A 26,965-nucleotide genomic window follows, 5' to 3' on the forward strand; every position below is an offset into this window, starting at 1 on the left:
CTCTATGCACACACACTGGACTCTACCCACACAGTCAGACATACACTGACACTCCAACACACACACACACACACACACACACACACACACACACACACACACACACACACACACACACACACACACACACACACACACACACACACACACACACACACACACACACACACACACACACACACACACACACACACACAACACGTACACACAGGCACATATTCACACTCAGCACATACGCTGCTGCTACGGTCTATTATCTATCCTGTTGCCGAGTCACTTAAACCCCACCTATATGTACAAATCTACCTCGATTTTCTCGTACCCCCGCACATCGACTCGGTACTGGTACCTCATGTACAGTGCATTCGGAAAGTATTCAGACCCCATTACTTTTCCACATTCTGTTACATTACAGCCTTATTCTAAAATAGATTAAATATATATTTTTTCTATCAAATTTACACTCAATACCCAATCCTGACAAAGTGAAAACAGGTTTTCAGAATTTTTTGCAAATATATATAAAAAATACAACTTAAATATCTTATTTACATAAGTACTCAGACCTTTTGCTATGAGACTCAAAATTGAGTTCAGGTGCATCCTGTTTCCATTGACCATCCTTGAGATGTTTCTACAACTTTATTGGAGTCCACCTGTAGTAAATTCAATTGATTGGACATGATTTGGAAAGGCACCGACCTGTCTATATAAGGTCCCACAGTTGACAGTGCATGTCAGAGGAATAACCAAGCCATGAGATCGAAGGAATTGTCCTTAGAGCTTCGAGACAGGATTGTGTCAAGGCACAGATCTGGAGAAGGGTACCAACAAATTTCGGCAATATTGAAGTGGCCTCAATCATTCTTAAATGGAAGCAGTTTAGAACCACCAAGACTCTTCCAAGAGCTGGCCGCTCTGCCAAACGGAGCAATCGGGGGAGAAGGGCCTTGGTCAAGGAGTTGACAAAGAACCCAATGGTCACTCTGACAGAGCTCCAGAGTATCTCTGTGGAGATGGGAGAACCTTCCAGAAAGACAACCATCTCTGCAGCATTCGACCAATCAGGCCTTTATGGTAGAGTCGCCAGACGGAAGCCACTCCTCAGCAAAAGGCACATGACAGCCCAGTTGGAGTTTGCCAAGAGGCACCTAAGAGACTCTGACCATGAGAAATAAGATTCTCTGGTCTGGTGAAACCAAGATGGAACTCTTTGTCCTGAATGCCAAGAATCACGTATGGGGGAAACCTGGAACCATCCCTAAGGTGAAGCATGGTGTTGGCAGCTTCATGCTGTGGGGATGTTTTTCAGCGGCAGGGACTGGGAGACTAGTCAGGATCGAAGGAAAGATGAACACAGCAAAGTACAGAGAGATCCTTGATGAAAACCCACTCCAGAGTGCTCATGACCTCAGAGTGGGGTGAAGGTTCACCTTCCAACAGCACAACAACCCTAAGCACAAAGCCAAGACAACGCAGGAGTGGCTTCGGGACAAGTCTCTGAATGTCCTTGAGTGGCCCAGCCAGAGGCCGGACTTGAACCTGATCGAACATCTCTGGAGAGACCTGAAAATAGCTGTGCAGCGACGCTCCCCATCCAACCTGACAGAGCTTGAGAGGATCTGCAGAGAAGAATGGGAGAAACTCCCCAAATACAGGTATGCCAAGCTTGTAGCGTCATACCCAAGAAGACTCGAGGCTGTAATCGCTGCCACAGGTGTATCAACAAAGTACTGAGTAAAGGGTCTGAATACTTCGGTAAATGTGATATTTCAGTTATTTTTTTTATACATTTGCAAACATTTCTAAAAACCTGTTTCTTCTTTGTCATTATGGTGTATTGTGTGTCGATTTATGAGGGGGGGAAACGATTTAATACATTTTAGAATAAGGCTGTAACATAACAAAATGTGGAAAAAGTCAAGCGGTCTGAATAGTTTCCGAATGCACTGTATATAACCAAGCTTTCATTGCTCATTGTTTATTTTTCGTTTTACTATTTGTTTCCTATTATTAGTAGTATTTTTTATTTATTGTGTTCTGCATTGTTGGGAAGGGCTCGTAAGAAAACATTTCACTGTTAGTCTACACCTATTCTTTAAGAAGCATGTGACAATTCTAATTAGACTTTGATTTGAATCTCTAGTTTTTCTGCTAGAGAGCGACGTACACTCTTAGAACAAAAAGGTGCTATCTAGAACCTAAAAGGGTTCTTCAGCTGTCCCCATAGGTAAACCCTTTGAAGAATCCTTTTGGTTCCAGGTTTAACCCTTTTGGAACCCTTCTTTCTAAGGGTGTAGGTTATCACGTGCCTCTGTTTCCTGAAGTCGAGCACAGTGCAGGCTTTTCTTGGTGGACATCTTGAGACGGATAGCTGGGCGAACGTTTCTGAGCTTGGTTAAGATCATCCGAGGATCTGTCCAGCACTCCGCTCCTCTCAAGGCATCCGTAATGAGGACATCCCTGATGTCATTCAGCAATCAAAAATGAAATAAAACTAAATATGTCGAAATATGCCTTATGACTTGCAACATTGAACATAAGGACTCTCTTGGACTCCAACCATGCCGCTGACATGCCCAAACGAAAGACTCATTGCAGCAGAGATGAAGCGATATAACATCGACATCACTGCTCTCAGTAAGACCACACTCCTGGGTGAAGGGTTGCTCAGGAAGGAAGGAAAGGGCTACAACTTCTTCTGGAAGTACACAAAAATGTAAAAATCTTGTTTTTGTGTGACATCAAGAGAGATCGTAAGATATGGAGTGGAGACTTTGTGCTGAACATCAACAACACCATGTTCCATATGAAAAACAAATATAAACACTTCCTGGATGCACCCACAACCACAGCACTTGCACCTCAAGGACTACATGATTGTCAGGCGCTCTGATCTTCTACATCTGCATTGCTTGCTGTTTGGGGTTTTAGGCTGGGTTTCTGCATAGCACTTTGTGACATCGGCTGATGTAAAAAGGGCTTTATAAATACATTTGATTGATAGATATATGTGTTCCAGAGTAGAGTGTTCCAGAGTAGACACCCACAGTAGCTACTCTAATTGCGTACTGGCAGTGTCTGCTGTGGCAGGTGGGAAGGTGCAAGTTACCTGAAAAATATCTAATCTCTCAATGTTCAAATCTCTCAATGTTCATCTCAAAGTGCGCCAAATTCATGCATCCTTCTTTTTTTGCCAGGGGAGGATGCCCTCAGACCCCCCTACTGGCTGTGGACTAATATCTTGAAATCATAGAAACGCCCCTGATCCACAAGCTTTATATTATGGTTCTCTCTGGGAACTGGAGATTAAATATGAAGTGGGTGAATATTTTAGATGTTCCTCCTAGTTTGTGTGTGTGTAGCACACAGGGTGCTGTGTTGCATCTAGTGCAGTTGAGCATGCCTACTTCCCACCTGCTTGCAAACCTCTCGCGTACAGCTCGCTGGCGCTGGCTAGCCCTCGTGGTAAACCAGGAAGCAGCTTTGCGCGTAAGCCTTCCCTTGCCAGTACACAGCCTCTCCTTCACTAAGACTCCTGCCGGGCCTCCTCGTGGCAACACACGGTAACTGGGCGTCCCCCCAGGCTAACTCGGCAAGGGATCTCTGAGCAGCAGTGGTCCCCAGAGGTGCGGTGCGCAGGCCTTGTGGGTAAGTCTGGGAAGACAATGGCTAGGGGAGCACAGCCTGAGAGATAAGCAACGTGCTGTCGGCAGGAGGTCCTCCGACAGACTGGAGTTCCGGCAGTCTCCTGCGGCTGTGGGGAGGTGCTGGTCGTCTTGGATTTTTTTCCAAGTCCATTTTCCAATAGCGAAGAAGTGATGTTCGGACAAGCGCATCACCATGTCACTCTAAATAATTTCAGCGCACAGGTATTCACCTAAATTTCTTGCACCATTAAAGTCTATTGGTGACGAGGTGCTAGGTAACGGGGGCAGGACTGAATGACCTGGAAGCTCCTAGCCAGGCCCCTGCACAGTAGTGTCTGTCACAGGGCTATTCGTCATCAGCAGCTGGGATTTGAGTGGCAGCTGATCCTGGCAGACCACTGTATGTCTGAGCAGCCCTATTTAGGAACACCACTTCTCACCCCAGCTGGGGAAAGGCCTAGAAACGGTAGCATGAACATTGCACACTCTAACTCGCATGGATTTCGATATCGGTGGCTTGGAAAAACTCCCTGGAAATGCAGGAGCCTAGGAAGAAACCTAGAGAGAAACCAGGCTCTGGGGGGTGGCCAGTCCTCTTCTGGCTGTGCCGGGTTGAGATTATAATGGCCAAGATTACAAGGCCAAGATGTTCAAATGTTCATAGATGACCAGCAGGGTCAGATAATAATAATCACAGTGGTTGTAGAGGCTGCAACAGGTCAGCACCTCAGGAGTAAATGTCAGTTGGCTTTTCATAGCCGAGCATTCAGAGTTAGAGACAGCAGGTGCAGTATATTGCCAAAAACATCCATACCACTCAACAGCTTCAAACATAGACTGACTTGTCCAATGAGCCAAACTGATTAAGAATCAAGCCTACAGTTCCCAAAGACCCTCTCTCTCTCGCACGCACGCATGCACACACACACACACACACAGACACACACTATGCAGTAATTAGAATCCATAGAGCAGCTTTAAACTTGCAATATGCAGAAATCACTCCACCATTTCCTGGTTGCTAAAATTCTAATAGTTTGCCTAATTTCAAATATCATACCCCCCCCCCTCCAAAATGCTAACCTCCCTTGTTATTGTAATGGTAAGAGTTAGCATGTCTTTGGGGTGAGACATTTGTGTGTCTGTAACTTTTTCACTCATCATTATTCATGATTCATTCAGGATTATCTGTAATCATGGTAGCATCCACATTAATGTAGAATTGTTTAGAAATGCAGTACCAGTCAAAAGTTTGGACACCTATTCATGGAATCATGTAGTAACCAAAAAAGTATAAAACAAATCAAAATATATTTTATATTTCAGATTCTTCAAAGTAACCACCCTTTGCCTTGATGACAGTTTTGCACAATCATGGCATTCTCTCAACCAGCTTCATGAGGTAGTCACCTGGAATGCATTTAAATTAACAGGTGTGCCTTGTTAAATGTTCATTTGTGGAATTTCTTTCCTTCTTAATGCATTTGAGCCAATCAGTTGTGTTGTGACGTGGTAGGGGTGGTATACAGAAGATATCCCTATTTGGTAAAATACCAAGTCCATATTATGGCAAGAACAGCTCAAACAAGCAAAGAGAACATTTCTTCAAGTGCAGTCGCAAAAACCATCAAACACTATGATGAAACTGGCTCACATGAGGACAGCCACAGGAAAGGAAGACCCAGAGTTACCTCTGCTGCAGAGGATAAGTTCATTAGAGTTAACTGCACCTCATATTGCGGCCCAAATAAATGCTTCACAGAGTTCAAGTAACAGACACATCTCAACATCAACTATTCAGAGGAGACTGTGTGAATCAGGCCTTCATGATCGAATAGCTGTAAAGAAACCACTACTAAAGGACAACAATAATAAGATGAGACTTGTTAATAAGAAAGAAAGACTTGTTAAGAAAGACTTGTTAATAATAAGAAACACAAGCAATGGACATTAGACGGGTGGAAATCTGTCCTTTGGTCCGATGTCCAAATGTAAGACTTTTGGTTCCAACCGCTGTGTCTTTGTGAGACGCAGAGTAGGTAAATGGATGCATGAGTGGTTCCCACCGTGAAGCATGGAGGAGGAGGTGTGATGGTGACACTGTCTGTGATTTATTTAGAACTCAAGGCACACTTAACCAGCACGGCTACCACAGCATTCTGCAGCGATACGCCATCCCATCTGGTTTGCGCTTAGTGGGACTATCATTCGTTTTTCAACAGGACAATGGCCCAAAACACACCTCCAGGCTGTGTAAGGGCTATTTGACCAAGAAGGAGAGTGCTGCATCAGATGACCTGGCCTCCACAATCACCCGACCTCAACCCAATTGAGATGAGTTGGACCACAGAGTGAAGGAAAAGCAGCCAACAAGTGCTCAGCATATGTGGGAACTCCTTCAAGACTGTTGGAAAATAATTACTCATTAAGCTGGTTGAGAGAATTCCAAGAGTGTGCTAAGCTGTCATCAAGGCAAATGGTGGCTACTTTGAAGAATCTAGTGAGTGTGCATAGTTCCAGTACAAAAATTTCATTCAGGAGCTGTTTAGGAGCCTTTTGGTCCCAGACTTGGCACACCGGTGCTTCTTGCCGTTCTGTAGCGGAGAGAACAGTCTATGACTTGGGTGGCAGGAGTCTTTGACAATTTTTAGGGCCTTCCTCTGACACCACCTGGTATAGAGGTCCTGGATGGCAGGGAGCTCGACTGCCATCCAGGACAACAATAGAAAAAGTAAGTAGCTAAGTGAATGAAATGGATAATAAAAATTAAAGCTCAATAAAATAATTTCATAAATTTAATAAAGGGCAGTTTTTAAAAGTTTTTTTTTACAAATAGTTACATAGCCTAGCATGTTTAGCAGGAGAATGGAATAGGTTATAAGCCTTCGATGATTCATTTAATTTGGTCACCTCAACATTGCCCATTTTAAACAGGGTTATTTATCAATTTGTAGTAAAGTTCTGCTTCAGTCCACAGGGGGGCACTGTGACACTGTCAGAAGATATGCGCTTCAGTCATAAAAATGTTTTCTCATCTCTTCGGTAGCTAGCAAAGCTAGATACAGAAACGAAACCCATCAAATACACTGGCTGGAAATAAACACTTTACCTCATGACTTATATCAACATCCTTACCTTGTCCATTCACTAAATATACTGTTAAATAACTCTGACCAACATCCAATAGCTTAAGGATGCTGAGTGATAATGCTAGCTTATTAGCATTAGCTAAACCTTATGCCGAGCGAGACTAGCTAGCTAGTTAGCTACCACCAACCCTGCACAAACCTGTGGCTAAATCTGCTGCTGCTGCTGCACTTTGACTTTATGGCTGTTCTGCCCTCTCCACCTCATTCACTGCTGCCTGCTCGTGCTCAACTTGCTCAAACAGATCGCTTTTTTGCTTATCTTTCTGAAGATATTCAGAATATCCAAATTTGCTCTGTGCTATGCTGTAGACTGACTGAGTTACAGGAGTTTTGCTTAGTGATGAAATTGACATCTAATCGGTGTTGTAAGGGTGGGGAGGGGTTAAGGGACGTGAGCATCCAGTGCATTGTGAAATCTCTCCAGAGGCACTCTCCGCAGAGTCGACAGAAAGCAGAGTAACCTGTTTTCAGGGACATGAAAACTCATATCAGACTAAAATAAAATAAAAAGTAACATCCAGGGCTGGACCAAAATCATCCGTGGCTGAATCCTTGGAAGCCCAGGACTAATGATGCCACTGTTGTGGATGCTATCAATGCTAACATATTCACTCCTAGCCCCAACCTGGCAAATAAGCATATCGATTCGAAAAGGGACCTTATTATTCTACTTTAAATTCCCTCTGTTAGTACAAGGGTTAGCCATCAAACCTGCAGTCCCAGAATAAGTGAACAACACAACAAACGCAAACACAAAACTCCATTCATTGTCAGTCTGGAGTTAGCGCCATGCAATGCTAAGCTAGTGTTAGCTGGTACACCTTCACCATAGAATGACCCATCCCCATCCCTTCAATGCCCTGTCTGTCTACCTCGCTGTGCAAGGGCCTCTCGCCTGTCTCTCCCCATTGTGCTGTCCTATTGGGGAAGACGGTAAACGGACACCGTCGCACTCATTCAGCCAATTCAACATGGCCGCCACCCGATCCCCTGTGAAGTTGTGGGTCAGCTTCTCTCAGCGAGATCCGGTTGCTTCAGCAAGAACAGGGCGATAGATAGGTGGAGAGATCCATTTCACCTGATCATGGGAGATGCCTCAATGTTAAACACTGAAGAGAGAGAGGGATGAAGGGAGTGGAAGAGAGGACAGGAGAGGACAGAACAAGGTGGTTGAGATTGAGGAAAACTGACCTAAAAACAAAAATACGAGAACAATGTGAATGTCAAGAATAAAATAGATTTTTTCAGACAATGGTGTGAAGGTGGTTGAACATGTGAAAGGAAGTTAAGCCTGGTCCTAGAACAGTTCATAGATAAGAGTGAAAGGAGGTGGTTAAATACGAAAGGGGTTAAGCTGGTCCTAGAACAGTTGATGTAGATACGAGTGAATGAGGCCGTCTGGGAGGATGAGAATAGAGCTTTAACATTGTGAGAAGTCAGTGAACTTGAGCTATACTTTTTTTTGCATAGGCCTCAAGATAACGAGGTGAAGAAGCTCATTACATTCAAGAGAAAGTCTATCCGTCTCTCCACAATAGACGTTTCACCCCCTGCTACTGTATAAGCCGTAGAGCGAAGTGAACTATGGCCAAGGCTCTAAATGAAACATTTCCATTGGTAGCACTGATGCTCCCAATTTTAAAAAGTTAGGACCACCACGTGAAATTTTGGCAAATTGATTGAGATACAGCCTATATGAATTCCAGCTACTTTTGAAGCACATGTCGTGCCCTAGAAACTAATATGTAACACTGTGAAGACATTTGTTTATTATAAAAGATGAAATGTTGATATGAATACCTGTCATTGAAATTAGAAAGTAATTTGTGGAATATTAGATTTTACATTGTGTAAAAGCACAATTTTCCTATTGAGATGCATTACAATGAATTGTACAATGTCTCTTTAAAAACGTCAGGTTTGTGATGACAAAATGCAAGAGATCTGTCATTCATTCATTGCAATGATCGTTGATCTCCAGAAGAAGCTATCCCTTTTCCTTTCTTTTTGTGCCCCCACATGTTTGGATATACTGGTAAATCTTTCCTATAACGGCCGCAGATGTAACATGCGTTTCCTAAAACACCACGCAGATAGAATGTCTGCTAAGTCTGTCGTTGAGGCATGTGTCGATACTAATACGAAAGACGGCTCTGCTCTCAAAATAAAACTCTTGGTCGCACAGCAAAATATTTTTTTTTGCACTTTAGAGCCTTGACTATGGCTCGTGTTAATTGCATTCTTCAGAAACTATTCAAATACTGGTACTTGGTAAAGTTCATGATGCCGTTGACCTTAACAAGGGCCCCAGGACCAGTGGAAGCAAAATAGCTCAATAACATCAAAGATCCACCACCATATTTTTCCGTAGGTATGAGGTACTTTTCTGCACTGGTGTGCATTGCCAAAAATATGTTTTTGAACACACCACTGGTGTGCTGAAGTACTGAAAACAGGGGTGCCAATAATTTTGACCCTTATCTTTTAAATGTTTTATTACTTGTTAAACAAAATCTCTTTCTCTGAGCAATTGTATTAGTATACAATAATATCATTTTCCAATTCTTTCAACATGCAATATAGCTCAGTATTAGTCCTTTTTATTGTATAGTTTTTTTTGCTCATCTTTCTCAAGGGTGCCAATAATTATGGACTTGATGTATATAGGAGCCATTTACCAAAACTTGGTCTATTTCTGAAATTTGTGCCACCTCCTCGTCCTCCTTGTAGAATTTATTTATGTTTCACTCACTCAGACAATAGTGCTGCGTTTACACATGTCGCCAAAGTCTGATCTTTTGTCACCGATTGGTCTTTTGACCACTTACTATAGAATTCTGTAGTATACTGTAGAATGCTATACTAGTAGTACTCAATCATGTCTAGTACATACTATAGAATGTTAATGTATACTGTAGAATACTATAGTAAATACCACAGTATTATCCACAAATAAACACTGTAGTAAATACTACAGTAATGTCCACCAAAACACTAGTCATAACTACATTTTGTAATTATGGTAAATAATACAGTATTTAATTAGCATATTCCATCCCCATTCCCCTCCCCCATATACATAAGTGAGAAACCTACATGCCAAGTATAGACCATATATTGTGTTCCCTACAGGTTATAGAAACGAGCAGAAGCTATGTTAAGAGCTAAACTATCTGTTTAGACCCCAGTCCTACCTACCTACAGGTTATAAACAATTGTCTCTTTTAGTATTTCTCCAGTAGGTTTCCTCGATGAGAAAGCCTCCACTTCTATGTCAAAGATAATAAAACAAAAACACTATAGTAAATACTACAGTAATGTCCGCAAAAGTATACTACAGTTAGCAAAAACACTACTGTAAATGCTACAGTGTACTACAATCCGCAAAAACACTACATTAATTACTATAATATATACACTACAGTTTTCTTTTAGTACAGTATTTATACTGTAGTTAACTGTAAATACTATAGTATACTACAGTAAATACTACAGTAAAGTCAGCTAAAATACTACACTGAATACTATAGTATTTATACCATAGTATTTATTCATGTGCGCTGTTCCAGATAAATCTCATCCACTGGAGTGCTGCATTACTCACAAAGCAAAACCACTCTATCCTGAGTCCTTTTAAGTCCTTTCTCTGCCTCTTTTCCCCCTCATCCCCCTTTACCTCCCTCCCTTCATCCCTGTGTGCCATCACATACACAATTGGAGATCTGGGTCAACCCTGTCTGTTCTCCCGCTGTGACGGAAGAGGGGAAAGAACGAAAGAAGGGGAAATAAAAATAAAAATTGAGGGAAGGAAAAGGAAAGGAGAGAAGGGTGAAGTGAATCAAAAGGACATTGAGGTGACATCTGGTTGTGCTTCCAGGACGACAAAAACAACAACAACTCAAAGTAGCAGCAGGGACAAAGATGGCTGCCATGATTTGACCTTTGACCTGGGCGACTTGTAAACAATCACGACACACAGCAGGTTTTTCCCCTCCTTCTTCTGCATGGGGTTGAGGGAAGAAACAATGTTTTTTTCGTTCTTGCCAGCTCTTTCTCTCTCTGGCCTCAAGGCCTACTCTCCTCCCTCCCCCCTCCTCCCCCCACTCTCTTTCTCTCTCACGCCAAGCTTCCTGCTTTCCTGTCAGGCATATATCAGGCCAGTCAGCTGTGAAGGGTCTGACGCACCTCAGGGCTATTCAGTGGGGCCGGCGCGACGCAATTCATTTAAAAAAAGAGCGATTGAAATAAGCCCTGGCACAGGAGTTGCTGAGTAAGCAGGGGCTGTCTGAGTCTCATCGTTCTGTAAACCACCCTCACTCACTACACACACACTGCTACACACATGAATTCACACACACAAACAAGCACATACACATACAGACATACACGTACACTCACACACACTCACCCTGTGGCTAGCCTGGGTCCCCACCCCCATTCTCTCTCTATTGTCCTCAGCACATGGTGTTGATTTAGTGCTATTTTGGGGGGCTGCCATTCATACACTAGTGTGTGTGTGTGTTTTTCCTTTTCTATTTTCTATTCAATGTTTTGAGAGATAACAAAGGTAGGGAGGTTTGTGTTGGGTCACAACTGATGTCACAAGCCTGCATTGTGGGGGTTGGGGGTTTTCTGCCTTTTATCAAAAGGGAAGTGTGTGTGTGTGTGTGTGTGTGTGTGTGTGTGTGTGTGTGTGTGTGTGTGTGTGTGTGTGTGTGTGTGTGTGTGTGTGTGTGTGTGTGTGTGTGTGTGTGTGTGTGTGTGCGTGTGCGTGTGCGTGCGCGTGCCCGTGCATGCGTGTGAGTTTGATTGCCAGAAATTAACCATGACTGACAGTTGAGTTGATGCAATTAGGGTCATGCGGGTCCATTTCATGCCAAGCCATGGTACATGACATCTATGACTACCCTTTTATACTGTGTAACATGGGCCTCAAAAGGTCACAAACCATCAACAACCCGCACTGTATATAAGCCCTCCTTAGAGAGAGTATGACTGCCTATATTGTTTAAAAAATTATAATTGATTGGGTGCCCTTTTTTTTCTTCCTCCTGCGAATGAAAAAATATATATATTACATTTACATATTTTCCTCTTCCCTTTTTCCTAGAAAAAGGAGCTAGCTGCTGATTCAGGTCAAAAGGCAGAACCTTCACACACACAACAGACCACTAAACCCATTACAATTTCACAGCGCTCGAAAAGGGAAGGTCTTTGCTCTGAGAGGAAACATCTAAACTCTCACCCACAGAGTGGCACTGAAATATCAAAGTGAAGCTCACAACAGGAGCAATATTCTGCAATGCCTTTAGTCTATAAAAAGAAAGTCAGCTTTGCCTTTCTTGATGGAAAAATCAGGCTAGCTATACGAGTAGCCCTATTCAACTCGTTGCATCATTTCCCATCTCTAGCTGGGGGGCAGCATATGCTAGCAGAGTTGCTAATCTTGCAGAGACGCTGCCAACTGGGGACCTAGCCAAGTGCCGATGGGCACTTCTAGTGGAGTGGAAATGCTGCAGAACTCTCATAACCCAAAATGCAGTATCAGGCCTTGCATTGTGTCTTGCTGACTGTCATTACATGAAGCTACTCATCAGTGCTTCAATCAAGCTTGCAAACCTAACTGGTAACTGTTCTGCAGCCGAATGATGATGCTGCTCAAGTGTAGAACCTGGAGTTGGATCAGTACATCTTCATCTCCTGAGTTTGGAGTTCTACCTTGTTTCATTTTTTGGGGGGGGGGGGGGGGGGCATTAGATAGACTTAGGGCCTTTGCATATACACTGAATGCACAAAACGCCTCACATGCTTACACACACACCTCTTTAAGGTTAGGCTACATCATTTCCCAGATAATGTAGGGTTGTCAAGGAAATGGTGAGGCATTGTTGTCGTGTACATTATATGTTTGTGTATTTTTTCACCGTGTATCCAAAGTCGGGAATATAGCAGATAGAAATCAGTGTTGGGAAGACCGAAGGCCTTGGAGGGCAGCGGAAGAGCAGAGACGGCCTCTTTTCTCCTGCCTTTTCCTGGAATTGTTCCCCATTGTTAAAAATGCAGAGAGCTCGGACAGAACAATGAGCAGAAAAACAGCTGGCTACCTGCTGTCAAAATGGCAGTAGGCGGAAATCCACCAATAAACACTTGGCTTTGTTTCAACTGTGGTCTCCATTAGGCTATTCAGCCTTAAGGGCCTCGTCCTATTGTCTTTTTTTCAGCCATGAATTCATGTGCTATGCTAAGCACAGAAAATAATTCCAAAACAAAAGGTATTTTCCGCACCAAAGTCATGTTCAAATTCATCTGTTTTCCAGGTTAGGTGTATGTGTATACGAGAATTATAGCAGAAATCGATAGACAATCCAAGGTCTTTAGCAAATCTTTCAAAGTGACAACAACCAGTTAGATAACTCTATCGATTGCATTGTTAACCATTGTGAAATGTCCTACTGAGCGTGTTAGATATTTCACTCGGACCATCTAGGCCACACCATAGTATTTCTGTTTACACATCGTAAATACCTTGTCTCGTTGAGATAAAGTCTTGGCCCTTGGACTAGTGGGCTTATAGCATCAATGGGGCAATGTAACTTCGGAAGGCATGTGACCGGTGCACAGCGCCCTTGAACTCGACATTGCCCAATTGCCCATTGTGACACTCCAAAAGTTCACGGGTGGCAATAATTGGTGTTTAAATCACGTCAGATACGACCTCTAACTATGAAATTAGTCAGGACCTACTAAAGAGTACCACACACAAGGGGCTGTGAACTTTGACTGGTCACTTTGTACAGGGTAGTTGTGCAGGGTAACTCACCAAGGATAACCTTTTTGGTCTAATGTTTATTCCGTACATTCATTGGACTAGTGCAACCTAGCTACATGTTTACAGGTTTGTTTTTTACATGGCACTTCAGAATAGTTTATTTTTAGGGGTTCACAGCGAATGTCTTTGATAACTCTTTTATTGACATGGTCAAATAACTCAAGCATAACTTTTTTCTAATTTGGCACACAGAAACTAGAGGCCATGAGTAAATTGGTCAAAAAGAATGGCACCGATTAGCCTATAGGTGGCACTGTTATAAGCAGTCTCACTTAGACCCTCATATCCGCCGCCCTGTTTGACCTAAAGACTTGAACTTTGTATGTAGGTGTCTTTCCTCATGCTGAACACATTTGCCTCAAGGACCCATGAGTTCCATCAGGATAGATTTTTTAGAGTGCTTGCTTTGTTATTCAACTGATCTTGTGTCCTTTCTGTTATCCTGTGAACCCCGTTTATTGCTGCTCGCAGCTATATTTTGAAAATATATTTTTTAAGTATTTTGTATGTTCATTGGATAGATAGAGATAAATGTGAGATGTAGAAGGGTGCTGAAAGAGCAGTGTGATGGATTCAAACCCATGCTGGCAGTGGTACATTGTACATGTGCTCCAGAGGCAGCGGCTTAGACTGCTAGACAACCCCAGGCCAGGAATAGTTTCTATGTGTGTGTAGCACATCTTTTTCTGAGTAAGTCCCCGTTCTTGGAATCATCTAAGACCTTTAGACTTGTGTCTATCATTATGTTCTTACTACCTGTAACCTCTAATAGTTTACTTTTGCACCTAACATTGGGTTAATGGCTAACTTTGATAGAGTGAGGTGAACATGGTTTGATGGATCAGTAACTCCCTTATCCAGCACATTGGGCAATCTTGTGACACAGAAACAGTCGCGGTGGGGCGTTACCCATGAGTACTGATTTTGGCATGAAGGTGAAAACAGTGCTTTGTGGTGATGTAATCCAACCTGGGAGTTGGGTGAGCCAATCAGAGTGCAGTTTATTTGACAACACCTTATCGTACGTGTCACTGAGGTTGCCGCAAAAAGGTGACAGACCAAACAATCCGGAAAATGATGAACTCGTCAGGCTTAAGTACACGTCAACTTCAGAAATTCGTTTTAATTGTCTTTTTTATCAATGCAAAAAATATGAAAAGAAAGTAGCCATTTCTTTTCCACCTGGAAAAGTCTTAAAAAACAATATGACTACACTGCTTCTTGTTTCTAAGAATAAAAACCTCATTGCTTACTTAGTTAACTATTGATAGACAATTACTTGAGCATGTATATTTATGTATAACACCTCAACATTATCTATGTATTTTATGTTTAACACCTCAACATTATAATGTGTCCTTGAAATTCACTCAGTGTCTTGCAAAAGGTCACTATTCCCAATATATTGGTCACTATTCCCAATATATTGAAAAATAATTAAATATATAATATAATATATAATATATAAAGGTATATACTGTAAACGTGTGAGTGGGAGGATTATACTGTATATCAATCGACCATTTCTCCGCCTGCCTTGAAAATGATTCATCTCTGTTTGACCTCCAAAGAATGACAAATTCATGTTTGGACTTGGCTCCCCATCCTTTCTAACATAGGAGCAGGTTGGCTTGGCACAAATAGGAATTGGCAGGGAGCTGAAGCCACTCAAAACTCTCTCTCTCACACATAGACACACAGACACACATGCACAGGCTTCCCGCCAAGTTGTTCTCCAATAGTCCGACTGAAAATGAAGGAAAGCTGAGTGTGTGTGTGAGTGTCGAACCACAAGGTCATCCAGTCCAGCCCAGCCCCTCGTACCCACACAAATGGCTTTACACCCCGCTTCGGTCTCTCAGGGTCGCCTGAGATGTGATTCCTTTCCAAATTAATTTCCAAAATGGCTGCCCCGGGCGAAGAGAGGATAAGCCGACCTCTCGCTGTGACTGCCTTGCCAAGTCTAGCCGAGTGCAATCGGCTTTGCAGTCAGGAGGAGTGTTACTCATAGGCTTACTTGCTGAACTCTTACTTGTTGTGAAACTCAAGGCCTTTCTGTAATGATATCATGCAATTTACATAATACAAAACAATCATGTAGATGATTTTGTGTATTTGTCAGTGCAGCATGGTCTTTGATCAGTGCAGGATTTGCCGTTATCGGTCCTGTTGGCCGAATGTTTCGCTTATCATCAAAATGTGCGTCACTCATGTGTAAACGAGTAGTAAAAAAAAACACGCCACTGCGGTCGGTCCATGCTCCGAGTCCCGGTAGCCTCCACCCCCCTGGCTTTACCGCCTGTACACCCCCCCCCCCCCCCCTGAATGCTGACCTGCAAAAGTGCTAACCCTCTCCCTCTTGTCTGTCTCTCTTTCCGCCCACACTAAAACATGCACAAGCGAGCGGCACTGCAATTAAAGCTGAGTGTGAGTCATGGGTTGCACAATAACGCTGCGCCACGTAATCATATAACACCGGTTTATCTGTCTTGCCAAGGGCACCTAGTGTACTCTGCCCCGCCGCCCAGGGCTGTGTTGTGCTCTGTTGTCACAGAAAGAGATGAAAAACAATACAGAGCTAGAGAGAAACCAGAACAATTAAGAGGAAGAAAAGGGAGAGAGAAATGGCTTTGGTGGGTGTGAGAGAGGGAGAATGGAGTTAGAGAGGTGTAGAGACAGAGAGGAGGAGAGGAGGGGTGTCGACAGGTGGGTTGTGGCTGGGGAGACAGCCCAACAGATTGGCTAAAGCCACTGATGTTCTCTAGCCCACTCAGCTCGTCTTAGCTCAGAGAATACAGTCTGCCAAGTGCCCTGCCTCACCTCTGGGACACGACATACTAACACACACACTACTCACACACATTCAAGGCTTACACACACAAACACACAACTCATACACACGCTCACGTAAGCCTTGAATGAGTGTGTAAGGCTTACATTAGTTGTTTATTAGTGTGTGTAAGTTGTGTGTTAGTGTAGATTAGTTGTGTGTCAGTGTGTGAGCTGTTTGTTAGTGTGTGTCATTCAAGGCAGTCGCGGTGGGGCATTACGTCTGCAGGTTATGGCACAGAGCTTTTAGATGTACTACATACATTCTAGCCCAAAGCGGTTAATGCTGTAGCTGAACCTAAATGCTATAGAATAGACTATAGGAATGGCCTATTATTAAGCACTTTGCAGAGAACAGTTTGAATGTGCACTGACACTCTCCAGCCTTGCTATAGTCTAGACCCGAGGCTATGAACCGAAAGCAAATTAATTGGGACTGATGCATTGTTGCTAAGCGACACTGTCACACTATGAAATGTTTGTTTGGAGATCAATGCGCTCGTTGGTCCGAATCTCAGCTTGAGCAGCACAGACGTAAATCCAACATTTGTGTAAACTATGCATTGCTGCTATAGGGAGATATGTGTACTTACAAATTGTATATTTGCACAAATCTCAAGCTAGTATTCGGCCCTCGTGGCTATAAAAGGGGTTGTATTCTCTATGAAAAACCAGAAGCAAACAGACCAAAACTGTGAAGGACTTGCTACGGTGTTCACTAATGAATACAACTCTGGACAATTACCAATTGTATCTATGACCTCTTCAGGACAAGTCAGGACACAGGGGGTGTCGAAAGGTTTAGGCAGTGGCTCAAAATAGGGAAGGAAAGTGGAATGGGAACAATGCTATAAAACAGATTACAGGAGGAGGAGCGAACATAAAACAACACAGGTATAAAGTTCATATGTAAATTATCCAGAGAGAGTGAGAAAGAGAGGCCAAGGCAGCAGCTACTCTTCCTGGGATCCGGAAAAATTAAGGCAGTTATACAATTTTAAAAACATTACAATACATTCATTACAGAATTCACAACACACTAAGTGTGTGCCCTCAGGCCCATACTCCACTACCACATATCTACAACACAAAATCCATGTGTACGTCTGTGTATAGTGCATATGTTATCATGTGTGTGTATGCATATGTCTGTGCCCATGTTTGTGTTACTTCACTGTCCCCGCTGTTCCATAAGGTGTTTTTTACCTGCTTTTTAAATCTTATTCTACTGCTTGCATCAGTTACCTGGTGTGGAATACAGTTCCATGTAATCATGGCTCTATGTAGTACTGTGCGCCTCCCATAATCTGTTCTGGACTTGGGGACTGTGAAGAGACCTCTGGTGGCATGTCTTGTAGGGTTTGCACGGGTGTCCGAGCTGTGTGCTAGCATTTTAAACAGACTGCTCGGTACCTTCAGCTTGTCAACACCTCTTACAAAAACAAGTAATATGGAAGTCAATCTCTCTTCCACTTTGAGCCATGAGAGATTGACATGCATGTCATTAATGTTAGCTCTCTGTGTACTTTTAAGGGCTAGCCGTGCTGCCCTGTTCTGAGCCAACTGCAATTTTCCCAAGTCCCTCTTTGTGGCACCTGACCACACGACTGAACAGTGCGACAAAACTAGGGCCTGCAGGACCTGCCTTGTTGATAGTGTTGTTAAGAAGGCAGAGCATCACTTTATTATGGACAGACTTCTCCCCATCTTAGCTACTGTTGAATCAATATGTTTTGACCATGACAGTTTACACTCCAGGGTTACTTCAAGCAGTTTAGCCACCGCAACGTGCTCAATTTCCACATTATTCATTATGAGATGTAGTTGATTTGTCCCAAATGATTTGTCCCAAATAAAAATATTTTAGTTTTGGAAATATTTAGGACTAACTTATTCCTTGCTACCCATTCTGAAACCAACTGCAGCTCTTTGTTAAGTGTTGCAGTCATTTCAGTTGCTGTAGTAGCTGGCGTGTATAGTGTTGAGTCATCCGCATACATAGACACACTGGCCTTACTCAAAGCCAGCGGCATGTCGTTAGTAAAGATTGAAAAAAGCAAGGGGCCTAAACAACTACCCTGGGGAATTCCTGCTTTTACCTGAATTATGTTTGCGAGGCTTCCATTAAAGAACACCCTCTGTGTTCTGTTAGACAAGAAACTCTTTATCCCCATTATAGCAGGGTTTAAAAATATATATTTGAACCTTCATTCAATTAGGCAAGTCAGTCAAGAACAAATTCTTATTTACAATGACGGCCTACACCAGCCAAACCCGGACGACACTGGGCAAATTGTGCACCACCCTATGGGACTCCCAATCACGGCCGTATGTGATACAGCCTCGATTCAAACCCTTGACTGTAGTGACACCTCTTGCACTGAGATGCAGTGCCTTAGACTGCTGTGCCACTCAAATAGCCGACCAATCAGCCTGTTACCAACCCTTAGTAAACTTCTGGAAAAAACTGTGTTTGACCAGATACAATGCTATTTCCCAGTAAACAAATTGACAACAGACTTTCAGCACGCATGTAGGGAAGGACACTCAACAAGCACGGCACTTACACAAATGACTGATGATTGGCTGAGAGAAATTTATGAAAAAATGATTGTGGGGGCTGTCTTGTTAGACTTCAGTGCAGCTTTTGACATGATCTATCATAATCTACTGCTGGAAAACGTACGTGTTATGGCTTTACACCCAAGTGGTGCAGTGGTCTGAGACACTGCATCTCAGTGCAAGAGGCATTACTGTAGTACCTGGTTCCATTCCAAGCTGCATCACATCCGGCTGTGATTGGGAGTCCCATAGGGCGGCGCACAATTGGCCCAGCATCGTCCGGGTTTGGCCGGGGTAGGCTGTCATTGTAATTAAGAATTTGTTCTTAACTGACTTGCCTCGTTAAAAAAAGGGGGCTTAACTATTCTTGGGTAGTGGAATTACTTTAGCTTCCCTCCAGGCCTGAGGGCACACACTTTCTAGTAGGCTTAAATTGATGTGGCAATATCGTCTGCTATTATCCTCAGTAATTTTCTATCCAGATTGTCAGCCCCCAGTGGCTTGTCATTGTTGATAGACAACAATAATTTTGTCACCTCTTCCACACTGACTTTACGGAATTCAAAAGTATTTCATAATCTGGTCAGATATGCTTGGATGTGTAGTGTCAGCGTTTGTTGCTGGCATGTCATCCCTAAGTTTTTTTTTATCTTGCCAATGAAAAAGTAATTAATAACCTCTTAAGGATCGGACCCTTTTTTTCAATTTTCGCCTTAAACGACATACCCAAATCTAACTGCCTGTATCTCAGGACCTGAAGCAAGCATGTATGCATATTCTTAATACCATTTGAAAGGAAACACTTTGAAGTTTGTGGAAATTTGAAATTAATGTAGGAGAATATAACACATTAGATCTGGTAAAAGATCATTTAAAAAAAAATGTGTTTAAAAAAAAAATATTTGAATCATGTTTGAAATGCAAGAGAAAGGCCACAATGTATTATTCCAGTTTAGGGACAATTTAGATTTTGTCCACTAGATGGCAGCAGTGTATGTGCAAAGTTTAATACTGATCCAATGAACCATCGCATTTCTGTTCAAAATGTTGTATCAAGTCTGCCCAAATGTGCCGAATTGGTTTATTAATAAATGTTCAAGTTAATAACTGTGCATTCTCCTCAAACAATAGCATGGTATTATTTCACTGTAATAGCTACAGTAAATTGGACAGCGCAGTTATATTAACAAGAATGTAAGCTTTCTGCCCATATCAGATATGTCTATATTGAAGATCCTGATTAGTTGATTATTGGAGTCAGGTGTGTTAGCTGGGGCTGGGGCAAAAGTGTGACACCAATCAGGCCCCTTAGGACTGGAGTTGCCCAGGCCTGGTGTAGAGGTTAAAGTAGTTGGCAATATCAGTGGGTTTTGTGATAAATGAGCCATCTGATTCAATGAATGATGGAGCCGAGTTGGCTTGTTCCCCCAAAATGTAATTTAAGGTGCTCCAAAGCTTTTTACGACAATTCTTTATATCATTTATCTTTGTTTCATAGTATAGTTTATTTTTATTTAGCTTATTCACATGATTTCTTAATTTGCAGCACGTTTGCCAATCAGTTGGGCTGCCAGACTTATTTGCCATACTCATCCTCTCAACCATACAATTTTTCAATTCCTCATCAATCCAAGGGGATTTAACAGTTTTTACAGTAATTTTCTTAATGGGTGCGTGCTTATTAGTAACTGGAATAAGCAATTTCATAGCTCAGATAAATAGCTTCTCCGCTGCCGTTGGCGGTTTGAAGGGGATTGATAGTTTTAGTGCGGCAGTGACCGCATGGCGAGGCCTCTCGAGGAATATAGCGGCTGAGGCCGGATGACAAAAACAGAGGGGAAGTTGGAAAATGTCTGAAAATGTTGCTCAGATGACGGTTTGATTCATGTGCTAGATGTCGTAAAACCGTTTCCTTGACACAAGGACTAGCGAGACGTGCTTGTTTTTTGTTTTTTTACGAGTCTCTCATCCAGACCAGGCAGAAATAGATTGACGTGCACATATGGGCTCTGCTAGCAATGAATCTATTACCGGTTAGGATATATAAGTAGCGGAGGTTGTGTGTTAGCTCCCAGAGTAAGCTTAGTGACCTAACACAGTCTAGCAGAGAATCTATTACCATTTAGGATAAATATGTAGCAGAGATGGTTCTCTGAAGTACACTTGCGTGATGGGTAAAGACTTAAGTGTTACCTCCCCGAGCAAGGATTTAGCTTAGTGGGCTAACACTGTCTTCTGTTGGGTAGACAACCTGTTTTTTAAACCTGCTAGTATACTCTAGGATACTGGACCCTCTTGCTGCTCAACTCTCAACTTGCTAGGTGGTTAAAAAGGTAACCGTGACACAGTTGGTCACATGATCAACATGTTGCATCACATGGTCCTACCATTCCTTAATCATCATGTTGTGTCATTTCTGAGTGGGTGGGCAAAATGTACCTTTGGAAGGGGCAATGGCCAGCCCAGCACCATCCCCTAGAATCTGCCTTGTTCCTCTGTGAGACACTGAAAAAAGCTTGAGTGTCAGGAAAAAATACATCTTCATCTCCTGTCATCCACTTCAACCTGACACTTCAGACTGTTAAAGTTTTGCCCTATTATCTTTTAAAGTCAGAAACTCCCCTGTAATGGGCTTGCTGCCTTGTAGTGGCCTGAAAACACTGTCTGTCTGGACATTACGTAAGCTGTCATTATTTGTAGTTTCTTGCTTCAGGGCTTAGTTACATCATGGTGAACTTTGCTGTGCGACGTTGATGTTATTTCTGGCAGCCCTGTGTTACGTACCTGAATGGAGAATAGCTGGCTTAGCACCCTGGCGAACTAACTGGCGAAGAGGAAAAACAGGGAAAACAGGAACAAAAATGTTTTCTCCCGTAACGGCCCAGACCGTAAAATAATCCATGAAATTTAAGCAGCACTTTGTTGATGAGTTTCCCATTCTCTCCCCGAAGATGCATGTGGATATCGGAAAGAGTGAATCGAGGGGAAACTTGCAGAGCGTGGCAGAAAATACCCCAAGACACAGAGTTGCATCAGAGTAGGGATAGCCTACGTGCAATAAGTATGTTGCAGATGCTGCTACTCAAAGATAAGCAAAACTCTATGGTATTTTGCACCAATGCACAACATGGTCTGTTTTGGGTTTTGCTCGCCTTTCTCCATCAGGAGAAATGTGTAATGGCCTAATATTGATTTGTTTTGGTTGAGGTACTGTCGAGTTGAGGAACGTTGGCTAGCATGATCTTTGGATCTTCTTTTTCACATAAATGAAAGCCTTATTTTGCTGGTGTCCACTAGTGTAGCTTCTCAGTTTGCATATCATATGATTTCACTCTTCTATCCTCTTAGGAATGTGTGTCCTCAACTGCTTTGCGATTTTGCTCTTCATATTTTCCCACACTAGAGAAATTGCGGGGGAGATTCCAGCAATTTCCCCACATGCTTGTGAAGAGCATGCGATCATAGGCTCGGTTGTTTGCTATTTTTCTAAATGTTCCCTTACAGTATATTAGTGAATGCAGACTATTATTTTATTAAATGCCCCACGTCCCCCGTTCCTTCTCTCACCCATCCTGCTTAACTGCTAGTCCTCTCCGCCCATCCTCCCCAAACTCCCTCCCCCTTAGTGTGGTGGCTTTGCAGATGTGGCACATCTGGCTCCAGGAGTGACTCATTATTATTCGTTCTGATGTTCCACTCCTCTCCCTCTCTCTCTCCTGCTGCCATGGCAACTGATGAATGTTTGGCAGGAAGCCCTAGTTGAGGGATCCAGGGATGAATAAGAGCCTAGCGATGGGTGTTTGTGTGTGTGTGTATGTGTGTGATAGAGAGAGTGGGAGGAATGGAAAAAGAGAGAGAGAGTGATGGTATAGAGAAAAAAGGGAGGGAGGGAGAAGGGAGTAAGCTCTCAGTAGTTTGGCTTCGATCCAGGGCAACCATAATGCCTGGCTGAAATGAGGCCCTTGGCAGAACACCAGGTCTCAGAGAACAAAGATGTGTGCTTCTAACGCCGGCGACAGGACCCCGCTTGGCAGCCTCTGCGTTTTCCCAGCAGCCTTTGCCTTGGCAGCCCGCCACCTTTTCCCTCCAGGCCTGCAAAGAGGATTAGGGTGGAGTGAGGGAGGGAGCGAGGGAGAGAGAGCGAGCGAGCAAGAGAGGAGAAAAAGAAAGCCTTGTTTTTCTCTTGTCTCCTCACTTTGCCCCTGTGACATCACCGCCTCTCCTCCGTTTCCAGATGCACACCGTCCAAAAGTGTTTTTCCCCTCTCTCTCCAAACGCGCCATTTTATTTGAGTTGGCCTTCCATTTTATAAACAGTGTCGTCAGTCGCTATATTGAGGGTAAGCCTGAGCGCCCAAAATGGCATCTTTCTCTGTAGTCTGACTAACTGCACTTGTAAGGACTAGAGGACTAGATCTGCACCAAATGCCTATGCAGTTTCCAAGCGTTGACTTGAATGCAAACCCTGCTTTGTGAAAGTGATGCTTAAACATCACACCCCTTCCGTAACAATAAAGTGCTCGTGCTGTGACATTGTCAGGATATTGCATCACTCCATACTGCAACACTGCATCAAAGATCAAAGCACTGAAGTCAATGCCGCTTCTCGAGACTGTCGCCGCTTTAAGAAAGCTGCAAAGTCAATGCTGCAGCACCCAATGTATTGTTCTTTTTTCAATCAGCATTTGTTACCTCTGCTTATTGATCTGCCAGAGAAGCATTGTGGACAATCAATAGGGTAGTACATTTTCCTTCTGCGCCGTCCAAGAAGCTATCTCTTTAAGTGGCATATGCCTCAGCCGTTCGAACCATAACAGGCTGTCAGGGTCAGAGAGTGGATTCATTGCAGCAAAGCAGGAAGTGATTTGGCGATTTAGTGCATGCACACTCAGCGAGCTGTGGGCAGTTGTCTGAAGCGTAGACCACACTATTTATTCACGTCCGTGTGCACACTGTAACCTAGCTTTAAGTGCTATTTCGGGGAGCAGTGAAGAGGGCTTTAAATGTGGGATATGTTTTCTATGTAAGGCAAGGGCTTAGATTGTGTCAAGCTCAGATGATTAAGACGAGAGAGAAAAAAACACGTCTGTAAACAGGAAATGGTTCATTACTTAGAATATCCTGATAGGAGTGATCTCCATAGTAACCCTTTCCTTCCTGCACTGACAATAAAAACATGGATGTATTATGATGAGGATTTGTTGTTTCTTCCATTGCGCCACATTTAAAGTCAAATGTTGATGACGATAAACTAAAGTGTGATTTCAGGGAATCGGGAATAAGTCATCTTTTGTACATCTTTTTTTAAATAATTTTTTTCGGATGAGTTTACACAGCATGTTGCTTTTGTGTCTGTCAGAACCAACTGTGACTAAGCAAAATAGCCAATAGTGCTAGGTCAGTGCTCCAAGCTTAGTAACAACACAATGTCATCGACCCCACTCTAAAATAAGTCCATTAGTCCATTAGGTCTATAACTAGCTAATGGTTTTCAGTTAATAACGTAGGAATAGGGCCATGTGGCAACAACCTCAGCCCACAAGATGAATTCCCCTAAATGGGAGGTTAGGCGCCACTGTAAGCCTACACTTTCTTGGCAACTACCGAAGACGTCCTCTGACAAAAATACTACAAATTTGATTTAGAATGCATGTCAATTAAATGCACACATTAAATCAAATACCTCGGAAAGGAAATTCCCTTTGGTACTATAAAGCTAATCATTTATAAGCATTGGGAGCCAAACTGGAAACTATTTATCTGGAACTCTGTCAGTTGCTTCCCGACAGAGGCAAAAGTAAAAGGCAATTTGTTTTCTTTTTGCTCTCGAAAGCTACATGCAGCAGCATGCGCTCATAACTTCAAAGTACGTGTGCTGTGTACAGTAATGCTTAATTCACGAAAAGTACTGTTTAAAAATTGAAAGGCTTAAACACATCAAAGAGAAGCCACTACAAAGGCATTTGTTCAATTATTAAACGACTTCCATGCTGTTAATTTGCCTCAGTCACATACTGGAAGGCTTGCGCATACAACCACCTAGTTACTGAGTCTGTCTACTGACAGATTACAGAGGAACAAAAGTCCATTGACTGAGTCATAAGGGGGGTTTGCCGAACCGTAAACATTCCTGGTCAAGGGCAAATTGATAAGATTCATTATTTTTTGAATCAAACATATCCTCCCTCCCTAACTTTGGCAAGCAAATGCATGGAGTCATGTGGTTCAGTTATCGTCTTTATTTGTTTTTGCCATCATTGGATACTTTTGCGAATGGCCAGGAGTCCATCTGAAAAAAGCTGGACACAGTGCTACAGTGTGACCTCAATGTCACCTTCTCCAGTCTGCTTTTCCTGGGTTTCTTTCCCATCGAGCAGACTTCCTCCCATGTGAAACGGCTAAGCTGAATAAACTGACTCCTTGACCCTCTTCCTCGCCATGAGGCCATGTCTGCAAATATCACATCTGACTAACTCCAACCAACTGGGAAACTTTTCAAGGGGCCGAGAGTTATGCAGGCAAGGAATGGCTGACTTGAAAGAACTGACACTTGACTTTAAGCCAACAGGTATAATGCATTTATAACGTGGTCATAATGCACGGTAGGACTTGTCATATGACACTCTTATTCATGGGTTGCACGTTTCATCACAATATTGATTTGAACGTTAGATTTAGGATTGATGCCCAGCTGAGTATTCTACTCAATGCAGTCTCATTGAATGCTGATGAAGATTTCATCTAAAGTACAACACTGTGGCTTGGAAACCCCATGACATTTCAAAAGGAGGCAAAGACTTCGTAGGACAAGCTTTTGTCATCATTGTGACGTTGGCAGATTTACTTTAGATACTGTATAACTTTGGCTAACTCAGACAGAGGAGAGCACCGACATTTTAGCCAGCTAATGTTAGCATTGCTATCTATTTCTAACGAACAAGTCAACTTGACGACATCATAATGATGGCAAAGTTGTTTTCTACTAATTATTTGTCTACTTTAGCAATGTCATCGTATTTCCAAGCCACTATAGTGTAACATTGACGGAACAGTCATTAGCCCCCATTCAGAAAGACATCACTAACCATTAGTCAGACATTAATATGCTGCGGCATCTGTAAAACGTTGATAAGAATGGCAACGATGCAAGTGACGGATGTGCAACCGATGAATAATGTCTCAGTATCATATGTCATAATGATCCTGAGATGTTGCCAAAAACAACACATAAAAAAGACATAAGGTAAGATATTAGTTAATAATCAAATATTAGAAGGGTAGCTTTAAGTTACCCTAATTTCTCTTTAACCACTCTTGCCACTCTCTTCCTCGAACCATTAAGAAGAAAGATTAAAAGTAACAATAGCAGGCTCATGTCAAGACACTGTGGCAACCTCTGATTGCGTGACATGTAGTCCTCTGTGTTTGTGTGTGAGCCGCTGTTCAAGCTGCCACCAAGTCGGAGCACCTGGGGACGCTGAGCGATACCAGCGTGCCACATAAGCCACCAGAGTGCCCTGACCCCCCTCCTTCATCCCCCCCTCCCTCCCCATCCCATCAGCAGATCAGCAGGTCTTAAGGTCTTCCAACCTTCGTGACAAGCCACAATTGATGCTCAAGTGGATTGTTATGCATGTGTGTGTGTGTGTGTGCATGCGTCTGTTACTTTGTGTTTGTGTCTGTGATTGACTTTGTGTATGTGTGTGTAAACTGTAATCGCACCGCATAAGGGGGATTGTTTTTTCTTCACGCCGGCCCAGCTCAAGACAAGGCCACCAGCGTAAGAGATGTTCCAACTCTAATTAACCAGCTTACTAAAGAGTCTTAATTGAAACGTGGGTTACCTGGCTGCTCTGTAGATGTCTTGGCATGGTAGTGGGGAAATGTCTAAGCTGAATGGCAGCCATGATGACGAAACACAATATTGTGTTAGCTTGAGTATGTATT

At 42.9% G+C, this 26,965-nt stretch overlaps 1 non-coding gene across 1 annotated transcript; it reads left to right on the top strand.

The window, feature by feature from the left end:
• The first annotated feature begins 10,009 nt into the window (after window positions 1-10,009).
• LOC139568983 (U7 small nuclear RNA) lies at window positions 10,010-10,064 on the top strand. Its single transcript, XR_011673820.1, has one exon. It is a non-coding gene; the product is annotated as a U7 small nuclear RNA (small nuclear RNA).
• Window positions 10,065-26,965: the final 16,901 nt, after the last annotated feature.

This window comes from Salvelinus alpinus, chromosome 2 (assembly GCF_045679555.1).
Source record: "Salvelinus alpinus chromosome 2, SLU_Salpinus.1, whole genome shotgun sequence".
NCBI lineage: Eukaryota > Metazoa > Chordata > Actinopteri > Salmoniformes > Salmonidae > Salvelinus > Salvelinus alpinus.